Consider the following 11,899-nt stretch of genomic DNA (forward strand, 5'->3'; position numbering starts at 1 on the left):
TCGTCGGGAATAGTCATAGGTTAAATGAATCTATGTAAAAATTTTGAAACTCACAATACAAACTTTTACTTATCGTGTCGGAAACATATAAAGATTAAGTTTAAATTTGGTCGGAAATTCCCGGGTCGTCACACCAGTGCCGGAAGATTACACCCTAGAAGTAGTTAGTCAAAGCAGCCCATTTATTCTGGAATAATCTTTTTAGGAGGGACAATTTTACATATTTATGCCAAATCCTTCTAGGGGGTAAAGTGTCAATTACAATTTTCATATAAAATCTTAAATAAACTCCACCCAAATATTCAACGGGTCATATCCTCTCATTTGCAACGAGTTAAGTTTTTTCCGACACCATCGTTAAACTCGAAATAATTTTAGAAACACAATGTCACTAACTATACGCAAAACAGACGCTTTTTAAAAAACGCTAAATATTTGGGGTACTTTTCATACACATTGATTTTGCGTTAAAATTTTAAAAGTCGACAATTCCATATCGAAACGCGGAGATGCATATATATTGTTAAATTAAAATAACATTTAAATCTTTCACGGGTATACCTTTTAGTTCGACTCGAGTTGCGCTTCAACGACATCATCGTTAGCCACGGAATAATTTTACAAACTAAACGCAATAAAATACATTGAAAACCGAACCCCCGGCGCGAAGCGAGGGTTAGAAAACTAGTTCTAACTATTTATTTAGGTTAAACTAGGAAAAAATTCGACCGCGCGTTACTGCGGTTTTATTCAAAACGATGTCGAATTTGGATATATGTTGTTTGGTACCTAATATAACTAATAGGTTGAGTTATTTGTTGTACGTGTATGTATATGTATGAAATAAAGCCCGAAATATTTAGTGTTTTTTTAACGATGTCCGTTTTTCGTGTAGTTAGTCCCGTTGTGTTCGTTAGATTTTTTCGAGTTGAACGATGATTTCGGAAAAACTTAACTCGCACCGAGCAAGAAGATAGGCTTCGTTAAAAATTCGAGTGGAATTAATTTCTTTTATTTTAATAAAATTATATATTTACGCTTTCTACCCTGGAAAAGTGTAAAGTTGAGGGACCATTGTGTAAATTGAGCCGAATGTGAGGGACCGTTTATAGTGTGAAACGACGAAATCCGCCACGCAATTTAGTATATAGGTATAATATAATATAATAATGGCATATATCAGGCTAAAAATATATACATATTTAAGTCACCTCTCAATACATTATCACATCTATCTATAGTTAATATTAAATTTCTATCCTTGCGATGTCATAAATAAGCAATTATCCTTTATTAAAATAAATTAAAAGAAAAAAGAAAAAATTAGAAGACATGTAGATGATGTCATAAACACTAATTAAAATAAGTTAATTAAAAAGGAGTAATTATTTATCTTCTGTAAGACCCAAATATTTATTGTACATAATGTATTTATGGTGTACGATGCGTATACGAAGTGTACGAAGCAGGTACGTGTTGCTTGCTCGAACGTCGAAGAAAACTGGACGTTGTTTGAGGTACAAAGTGTGTACGTATCTTTTCAACCCCAAATAAAGTTTGAGTTGATGTTTCAAAGCCTTACCATTGGAAAGAATATCTTATTACGTTTCCAACGATATTTGGTTCATCGAAAACGGAGCTACGGTCAAAAAGTTATGGCCAAAACAAGTTTCTGAAATCTGACCTGCAGTGTGGAGCGGCGCGCGACCTTTTGGCGCGGCGCGCCGAATGGGTCTGATGCGTTTTTTTCAGCATTTTAAGTGTCTAAATGAAGGGTATTATGGTCCTTTCACTTGTGGACGGATTTGTGGCTTTTAGATCAGTTTTAGATCCACTTTTGGATCATTTTCAAGTCCACAAACACTCTCATCTTCAACCTCAAGTTCTAGAGTGAGAGTAGAGTGAGAAAGCTTGAGAAGAGGAAGAAGAAGCTTGGATTCTTCAAGTTTAAGCTCATTACTTGTGTTGTTGCTGTACTAGCTTCGTTTTCTTCAAAAGGTAAAACCCTAATTCGGATTTAGTTGTGTTAATTCGTTTATTATGCTAGGGTTTGTGTTAAAGTAGATGTAAAACCCATTTCTTGGAAGTTTGGGGTAAACGGGTTAAGTTTTAGTGCAAGAACCCTAATATTGGTGGGTCTAGGGTTGGATGATGATATTGTGGGTTTGTAAAACTAAATTAGTTGATGAAATCACTAGCTACTTGGATTGTTGGTGATTAGGGGTGTAAACTTACAATTTGGTGTTTTGACTAGTTTTAGGTCAAAATGGGTTTTTGAGTAAACGACCCTATAAATGGCGTTTAATGGCTAAAAGAGTTAAGATTAGCTATTTCGGGAACGCGGGAAGTGATTTCATGAGTTTTGGACTTGTGAGTATCGTTTTATGCATATTAGGGTGTAAAACACACTTTAGGACCAAATGGGCGGGTCATGTGTTTAAATGAGTGATCGAATGACCAAACCATGTTCAAATGATGTTGTTGAGGCATAATCACAAGTCATTTGTGATTATGAAGGTTTTCGAGCGAAAAATGGTCTTTGGTCAAAGTTGGTCAATAGGATGTTCTAGAAGAACATAAGTGTTGTTTGAGTCGGATAAGCATTTCGTGTAGCTTATTTGCATGTATACTTTGCGTAGGTGATTTGCGTGAAGTCGGTGGAAGAAGTTAAGATCGCGGGATACGTTCTTCAAGTATTTCAAGGTGAGTGGAATATTTATACGCTTATGTATATAATTTGGTTGCTTGTGTGCGGGGTGGTAAGTGATATCCGTTAGGATTCACTTTTCGTGGACCACATTTGAGTTGGGAAAAATATAGTGAGTGATATCCGCGTGGATAGCTCTTCGTTGGCTATATTCGTTTTGGATATGTAGCGAGTGGTTAATGTTTGACCTATCACTCTTCGTCGGCTACATGTGTGCGTTTGGATATGTGACGAGTGGTTAATGTTTGACCTATCACTCTTCGTCGGTCACATGTGTATATTTAGTTTGTGGCGAGTGATTAACGTTTGACCTATCGCTCTTCGTCGGCCACATGTGTGTTTGGGTAAGTGGTGAGTGTTAACCGTTTAGGGGTTCGCTCTTCATTGGCCACTTATCGTGGGATGGTAAGCGGTTCCGCTTTTCGTCGGCCATCCTTGTGATTGAGGTAAGTGTTAACGTTTCGGTTGCACTTTTCGTCGGCCTCATAGTGCGTAGTGGTGAGTAGTTAACGATTTTGACCTACTACTCTTCGTCGGCCACTTACGCGTGCGATGGGTGGTGAGTAGTTAACGATTTTGACCTACTACTCTTCGTCGGCCACCATCGAGTCGAATGTCGACATTGGGTATATTGGGATGTGTAATTTTATTAGCATTGTACGTATTCGTTTTTGGCATGTATTATTGTTGAGATCTCTATGCTAATGATGTTGACTTGTTGTACGTACGATTAATCGTTTATTTGTTATTGCGGTTTGCTAATGTTATTGTGTTGTTGTGTAGGTGTATGCAAGTAATTGGATTATGTATGTATGCGTATAAGTATTGCATTCACTAAGCATTAGCTTACCCTCTCGTTGTTTACATTTTTAGGTTCGAAGGCGGACGTGGCAAGGGTATGCTCGGGATTAGATGATTTTCCCATTTTGATGCTTGCTTGGATTCGACCTAGGATTGGGTAGTTTATTCCCAACATCATGCTCGTAGTTTGTTGGAACTTAAACTCATTGGGTCGAAGTTGTATTTTGTATTAAAAGGGGTATTTTGGGCATATGTGGGCCCCGCGATGTAAAACTCGTTTTAATTAATTAATCATGTTAGTTTTACTTATATTAATGTGTTGTAAAAAGCGTTTCGTCTGAAAGTGTCGGGAACGAGTCTATCTTTTTCGCATTTAAAAAGCCCGGGGACAGGCCGTTTTGGCGCGGCGCGCCAAATAGGGGGCGCGGCGCGCGGGGTCACTGTACAGCAAATTTTTTTTTTGTTTGTATTTTCACGGGGTTTGGTCGAGGGTTGGTTTGGGTTGTTACAAGTGGTATCAGAGCATGGTCTAAGGGATTTAGGTGACTTGAGATAGGCGCCTAGACTTAGACTTTTGTGTGTGCTATTATGCGGGACTTGTAGGATTACGGGTCGGTTCGGGTTTCTAGTTAGTGCCTTTGAGAATAGGTGCTTTAACTACGTGTTGATTATGTGTTACTAATCATGTTGTGTTGTGTTGAACATCTAGCGAGATGATTGTTGTATTCATGAGTTCGGCATGGCATGTGAGCGTAATAATGCTTCGCGACCATTATTACGGTTGCAAGCCAAGTCATGCAAGTGATGTACAACAAGTGTTGAACTAGATGGGATGTACGAATGGTGGCATATTATATGTTTGTGAACGATTGTTCGTGGCGGTGTATGTGATTTACTTGTGTTGCGTTCCTAACCAAGTTCATTTCTTAGAATGAAGACGAGGAACGGACATGATAATGGTGATCAAAGCGACGACTCCGAGTTCACGGCTAAGGTTGAGGCCATCATTAAACGTTATAAAGTGGAGTTTCTCGAGGATGTTAGAAAGGTGTTCCAGGAATCGGTTGATGGGCAAGTAACCGAACTAATCGACGAATGAGTGGATGCCGCGATCGAAAAGGCATTCGAGGCTAGAAACATTTACCCTCGTGGTGAAGGGAGCGATGGTAACGGTGGACATGGAAGGCGGGACTTCCATTACAAGAACTTCAAGGATGCTCAACCTCCTATGTTTAATGGGGTGAGGGATCCGTTGAAGAGTACATGTTGGGTTTCCGATATCGAGGGGGCTTTTCGTACTAGTGAATGTCCTCCCGAGAAGAAAACGAGGTACGGGTCTAGCATGTTACGTGAAGAAGCCAAGTTGTGGTGGGATGACAAGATTCAATTGTATGGCGAGGAACAATGTATGAGCTTGTCATGGGATGAGTTCAAAGAGGAGTTCTTTAACGAGTACCGAACTTCTTCATAAAATCCGGGACGAGTTACACAATTTGCGACAAGGTTCGATGGACTTGGTTACTCTCAAGTCTACCTTCTTGGCAAAGACTCGTTTTTGTCCGGAGTATGTTGGTGACGATCACAAGTTGATGAAAGATTTTTACCGTACGATGAATGATGAATTGAAGGGTAAAATTAGTCGGGGAATGGCTAAGTCTTTTGAGGAGCTATTCGAATTGGCTCGGGGTTTCGAACCGGAGGTGTCGAAGCCAAGTGTGTCTGATGTTAGTAAACGGAAGTCCGAGACTACGATGCATTCGAACAAGAAAAGTAAGAGTATTTCTGAGGGCCGCGGGAGCATGAAAAGGAGTGGCACTGGTGGTTTTGTGCCTACGTGTTATAATTGTGGCGAACGAGGTCATTTGTCGCGTGAATGTACGAATGCGAAGTCTAACAAGGTTACGTGTTTTAATTGTCGAAAGGAGGGACACCGAAAGTCGGCGTGTCCGGATTTGGTTGGTAATGCATGAACCTGACGACGATGTTCAGGTACCTTTCGATTATCTTATTGAAACGTACTTATGACTTTGTTTAAATGCATTTTGTGTTAGTGCATAGTGTGATGAGGGGCAGCGTTCCTTATGGAAGTACCCTATGACGATGGTCGGATTGACGAGCTAAGGGCGTAAGACTTGGTGATTCCAAGCATTCCTTAGTGTTGGGTGAAAGATTTTACCAAGCCATGAGAACGGGCTTTGGTGTTGTTTTGGTAGCGCGTAGTCGCTTTTGTGTCGTAATTGATGAAACATAAGTTTCGTCGGGTACGGATGACTTAAGGTCACTTTAGTGTTGTGATGGGTGACATCGGATGAATGGAACCCTCGAGGTTGAGTTTTTCGGTCTCGATGAATGTTGATAGTGGAGTCTATGTGACGCGATGTCAGGTGCCTCTTTCATACCTGCAAGCGTAACATTCGACTCCGACGGTATTGTGGTTACATTGTACTTAGGGTACCGGAGAGAAACCCTTAGGTACATGAGTGACTAGGTGGAACTTTAACAAGTTGTGGCAATCGTGGGATTGCAAGAATGAAGTTGGGTAATTTGTTTTGAACTCTTCGTTCGAAGTGTTTAAGGGTATGTTAAGATCCTTAGTATGCTCAAGGTTGGAGCAAGATATGGTGATGGGTCGTGTGAACCCAATTGTTGGTAAAGTCTACCTTTGGTAGCATTGTACGGTTGTGCAAGATGCAGTTATGGAACGTAGTTCCAAGTGGGGGAGTTACACTCCCGCACGAGGAGGTTTTGGTGTGAAAATTTCGGATAATGCTCATGATTAGATCCGGAGTTGGTGTCGAGGCCTAGATTGGTCGATTTGTGGTGGAATACAATTTTGGTTGAATTGTATTTATTGATTTGGATGTGAATTACTACTCGAGGTGGTAATGTGGGAAATCTCGTTGAGAGATAATGGACGTGTTAGACGAGCAAGGAAATCCCCGGTTAAGGAGTGTGCGTGTCGAATTCTCTTCTAGAGGATTATTGTTTTGTGCCTATGTGCGCTATAGGTAGTTCTTGCTCGATTGTGTTAAGCAATGTTCGCGGGTGTGGACATTTCGTGTGCGGAAATTCCAGACGGTATGGAATGATTCTAAGTATGCGCATATACTTAGTTTGTTTGTATGTATTGTGGTAAGTGTTATCCATTGTGAGGATTCACTTTTCGTTGGCCACGGTTTGAGTGTGATAAGTAGTAAGTGTTATCCGTTAGGATTCGCTTTTCGTTGGCTACTTATTGGTGTGTGGCATGCGTTTTCCGTTAGGAATCGCTTTTGTTTAGCCATATGTGAGGAGAGGTAAGTGTGATCCGTAAGAATGCGCTTTTTGTCGGCCTCTTGTTGCGTAGTGGTAAGTGGTTAACGTTTGATCTACCGCTTTTCGTCGGCCACGTACGCGTGAGGATATGGGGCAAGTGGTATCCAATCGTGAGGATTCACTTTTCGTTGGCTCCATTGTATTGTTTGTTGGCCATATTATTGGTGTGTTGTTATTTTAGCGATGTACATGATAAGGGTACGCTAAAGGGGTTACTAACTTGATACGAGGTATGGAACGTTAGCTTACTTATGTCATGCGGTCGAGGCATGAGTTTGTCCCGGTTTGGGGACGAAGCGAGACTTAGTACTCGGTTTGGTAGAATTGGTGAATCACGGAGGATGATTCTAAACAGAAAGGTAACTTTGTGTAAGGTCGCCTAAAGGATTTGTATGAAATCTTCGAATTTGGGGGAAATGTTGTGGACATCGAGTTTGGACGTATGTCGAAGGACCATGGATTTTGGTACTTGCTAATTTAAGTGACAAGGATCACGAGGACGTGATCGATTCTAAGTGGGGGAGAGTTGTAAGACCCAAATATTTATTGTACATAATGTATTTATGGTGTACGATGCGTATACGAAGTGTACGAAGCAGGTACGTGTTGCTTGCTCGAACGTCGAAGAAAACTGGACGTTGTTTGAGGTACAAAGTGTGTACGTATCTTTTCAACCCCAAATAAAGTTTGAGTTGATGTTTCAAAGCCTTACCATTGGAAAGAATATCTTATTACGTTTCCAACGATATTTGGTTCATCGAAAACGGAGCTACGGTCAAAAAGTTATGGCCAAAACAAGTTTCTGAAATCTGACCTGCAGTGTGGAGCGGCGCGCGACCTTTTGGCGCGGCGCGCCGAATGGGTCTGATGCGTTTTTTTCAGCATTTTAAGTGTCTAAATAAAGGGTATTATGGTCCTTTCACTTGTGGACGGATTTGTGGCTTTTAGATCAGTTTTAGATCCACTTTTGGATCATTTTCAAGTCCACAAACACTCTCATCTTCAACCTCAAGTTCTAGAGTGAGAGTAGAGTGAGAAAGCTTGAGAAGAGGAAGAAGAAGCTTGGATTCTTCAAGTTTAAGCTCATTACTTGTGTTGTTGTTGTACTAGCTTCGTTTTCTTCAAAAGGTAAAACCCTAATTCGGATTTAGTTGTGTTAATTCGTTTATTATGCTAGGGTTTGTGTTAAAGTAGATGTAAAACCCATTTCTTGGAAGTTTGGGGTAAACCGGGTTAAGTTTTAGTGCAAGAACCCTAATATTGGTGGGTCTAGGGTTGGATGATGATATTTTGGGTTTGTAAAACTAAATTAGTTGATGAAATCACTAGCTACTTGGATTGTTGGTGATTAGGGGTGTAAACTTACAATTTGGTGTTTTGACTAGTTTTAGGTCAAAATGGGTTTTTGAGTAAACGACCCTATAAATGGCGTTTAATGGCTAAAAGAGTTAAGATTAGCTATTTCGGGAACGCGGGAAGTGATTTCATGAGTTTTGGACTTGTGAGTATCGTTTTATGCATATTAGGGTGTAAAACACACTTTAGGACCAAATGGGCGGGTCATGTGTTTAAATGAGTGATCGAATGACCAAACCATGTTCAAATGATGTTGTTGAGGCATAATCACAAGTCATTTGTGATTATGAAGGTTTTCGAGCGAAAAATGGTCTTTGGTCAAAGTTGGTCAATAGGATGTTCTAGAAGAACATAAGTGTTGTTTGAGTCGGATAAGCATTTCGTGTAGCTTATTTGCATGTATACTTTGCGTAGGTGATTTGCGTGAAGTCGGTGGAAGAAGTTAAGATCGCGGGATACGTTCTTCAAGTATTTCAAGGTGAGTAGAATATTTATACGCTTATGTATATAATTTGGTTGCTTGTGTGCGGGGTGGTAAGTGATATCCGTTAGGATTCACTTTTCGTGGACCACATTTGAGTTGGGAAAAATATAGTGAGTGATATCCGCGTGGATAGCTCTTCATTGGCTATATTCGTTTTGGATATGTAGCGAGTGGTTAATGTTTGACCTATCACTCTTCGTCGGCTACATGTGTGCGTTTGGATATGTGACGAGTGGTTAATGTTTGACCTATCACTCTTCGTCGGTCACATGTGTATATTTAGTTTGTGGCGAGTGATTAACGTTTGACCTATCGCTCTTCGTCGGCCACATGTGTGTTTGGGTAAGTGGTGAGTGTTAACCGTTTAGGGGTTCGCTCTTCATTGGCCACTTATCGTGGGATGGTAAGCGGTTCCGCTTTTCGTCGGCCATCCTTGTGATTGAGGTAAGTGTTAACGTTTGGGTTGCACTTTTCGTCGGCCTCATAGTGCGTAGTGGTGAGTAGTTAACGATTTTGACCTACTACTCTTCGTCGGCCATTTACGTGTGCGATGGGTGGTGAGTAGTTAACGATTTTGACCTACTACTCTTCGTCGGCCACCATCGAGTCGAATGTCGACATTGGGTATATTGGGATGTGTAATTTTATTAGCATTGTACGTATTCGTTTTTGGCATGTATTATTGTTGAGATCTCTATGCTAATGATGTTGACTTGTTGTACGTACGATTAATCGTTTATTTGTTATTGCGGTTTGCTAATGTTATTGTGTTGTTGTGTAGGTGTATGCAAGTAATTGGATTATGTATGTATGCGTATAAGTATTGCATTCACTAAGCATTAGCTTACCCTCTCGTTGTTTACATTTTTAGGTTCGAAGGCGGACGTGGCAAGGGTATGCTCGGGATTAGATGATTTTCCCATTTTGATGCTTGCTTGGATTCGACCTAGGATTGGGTAGTTTATTCCCAACATCATGCTCGTAGTTTGTTGGAACTTAAACTCATTGGGTCGAAGTTGTATTTTGTATTAAAAGGGGTATTTTGGGCATATGTGGGCCCCACGATGTAAAACTCGTTTTAATTAATTAATCATGTTAGTTTTACTTATATTAATGTGTTGTAAAAAGCGTTTCGTCTGAAAGTGTCGGGAACGAGTCTATCTTTTTCGCATTTAAAAAGCCCGGGGACAGGCCGTTTTGGCGCGGCGCGCCAGATAGGGGGCGCGGCGCGCGGGGTCACTGTACAGCAATTTTTTTTTTGTTTGTATTTTCACGGGGTTTGGTCGAGGGTTGGTTTGGGTTGTTACATCTTCTACTTTATTAATAAATTAGTTTTTCGTTTTCATAATAACAACTAAATAATTATTTCGTATAATTTTTAACGAACGTTATTATCTTCTGCATCATATCTTATTCTTTTCTTTTCTTCAATCATAACAACTAAATAATTTATGTGGCTAAAATGCAAGTCAGATTGTGACTGATATTGTGTGATATATTTGTGTGGGAATATCAAATCTCTTATAACATACTTAAAATAAAATTTCTTAAACACAACAAAATATCATTCATTAGTCAACTTTTTAAACACAAAATATCGTATCACTTTTTAAAATTATGATAAAACATCCACGTGACCATATGTACAAACTTTAAAAAATTATATAATCTTTTACAAAAGACTCAATTAACACATGTACAAACTTTAAAACATATTATACCACCTTCATATTATAATTGAAATTTTAATTTTTTTAATAAAAATAAGGAGACATTTGTTATTACTAATAATTATTATTATTAAAAATATAAATACTCAATTTTAGAGCAAAATTTATTATTAATATATTATTATCTATCTATTCTAATCTTATATTAGACTAATAAAATGATGTCATAAAAAACATTTATCAAGTTATAGAAAAAATCAAAAAGAAAAAAGAAAAAAGTGGAGGTCATCTACATGCCATCATAAATCAATTTCCTTTTTGAATTATTTTTAGAGGTTTTATTAATTAATATTAACTAGATGTGGAGCCCTCGCTTCGCGCTAGGGGCTCCGTTTTGAATGCGAGTTAAAAAAAAGTCTTGATCTATTTTGTAAAAAAGAATTTTTTTCGACATCTAACATTGAAGGGTTGTTCCTTTTGTGAAAGTTGCTTCTTTTAGCGTTCGGGTTTTATTTAAAAAAAAAAAAGTTAGTAAAGTAGGGGTTCGATTTGTATTTTAATAAAAGTTAGAGGGTTAAGTTTGTGAAATTTGAAAAAAATATACGTATAAAGTGGGAGTTCGATTTCTATTTTAATAAAAGTTAAGGGGTTAAGTTTGTGAAAATTGAATATTAGTAAAAAAAAAAGTTAGTAAAATGGGGGTTCGATTTGTATTTTAATAAAAGTTAGGGGTTAAGTTTGTGAAATTTGGGAAAAATATACGTATAAAATGGGGGTGCGATTTGTATTTTAATAAGATTATAAAGTAGGGGTGCGATTTGTATGTTAATAAAAGTCGGGGGGTTAAGTTTGCTAAAAGTGGAAAAAGAAGTAGTACTATTCATTTGGCCTTTGCCTTTTAGATATAGATATATAATATATAATATATAATATATAATAAAAAAGAGAAAAAGAAAAAAGAGAAAAAAAAATATATGTACACACAGTCCAGCTTTTTTGCATCGGTATAATATTTGCTTGCACTAATTGATTTCTCTCTTATCAAGAATTATATTATACCTATATCTAAATGATAAACTGGAAATGAATATTACTATTCATTTTTCCTACTTTATCCAAACTTAACCCCTTAACTTCTTTCACTTTATCTAAACTTAACCTCTTAACTTTCATTAACATACAAATCGAACCCTCCACTTTATACGTATATTTTTTCCAAAATTTCACAAGCTTAACCCCCTAACTTTTATTAAAATACAAATCGAACCCTCACTTTACTAACTTTTTTTTTTGTTTTTACTAATATTCTGTTTTCACAAACTTAACCCCCTAACTTTTATTAAAATATAAATCGAACCCCCACTTTATACGTAAAGTTTTTTAAAATTTCACAAACTTAACCCACTACCTTTTATTAAAATACAAATCGAACCCCCACTTTACTAACTTTTTTTTTTAAATAAAAACCCGAACGCTAAAAGCAGCAACTTTCACAAAAGGAACAACCCTTCAATGTTATGTCGAAAAAAAAAATTCTTTTTTACAAAATAGATCAACACTTTTTTT

The sequence above is a fragment of the Rutidosis leptorrhynchoides genome, chromosome 3, assembly GCF_046630445.1.
Source record: "Rutidosis leptorrhynchoides isolate AG116_Rl617_1_P2 chromosome 3, CSIRO_AGI_Rlap_v1, whole genome shotgun sequence".
NCBI lineage: Eukaryota > Viridiplantae > Streptophyta > Magnoliopsida > Asterales > Asteraceae > Rutidosis > Rutidosis leptorrhynchoides.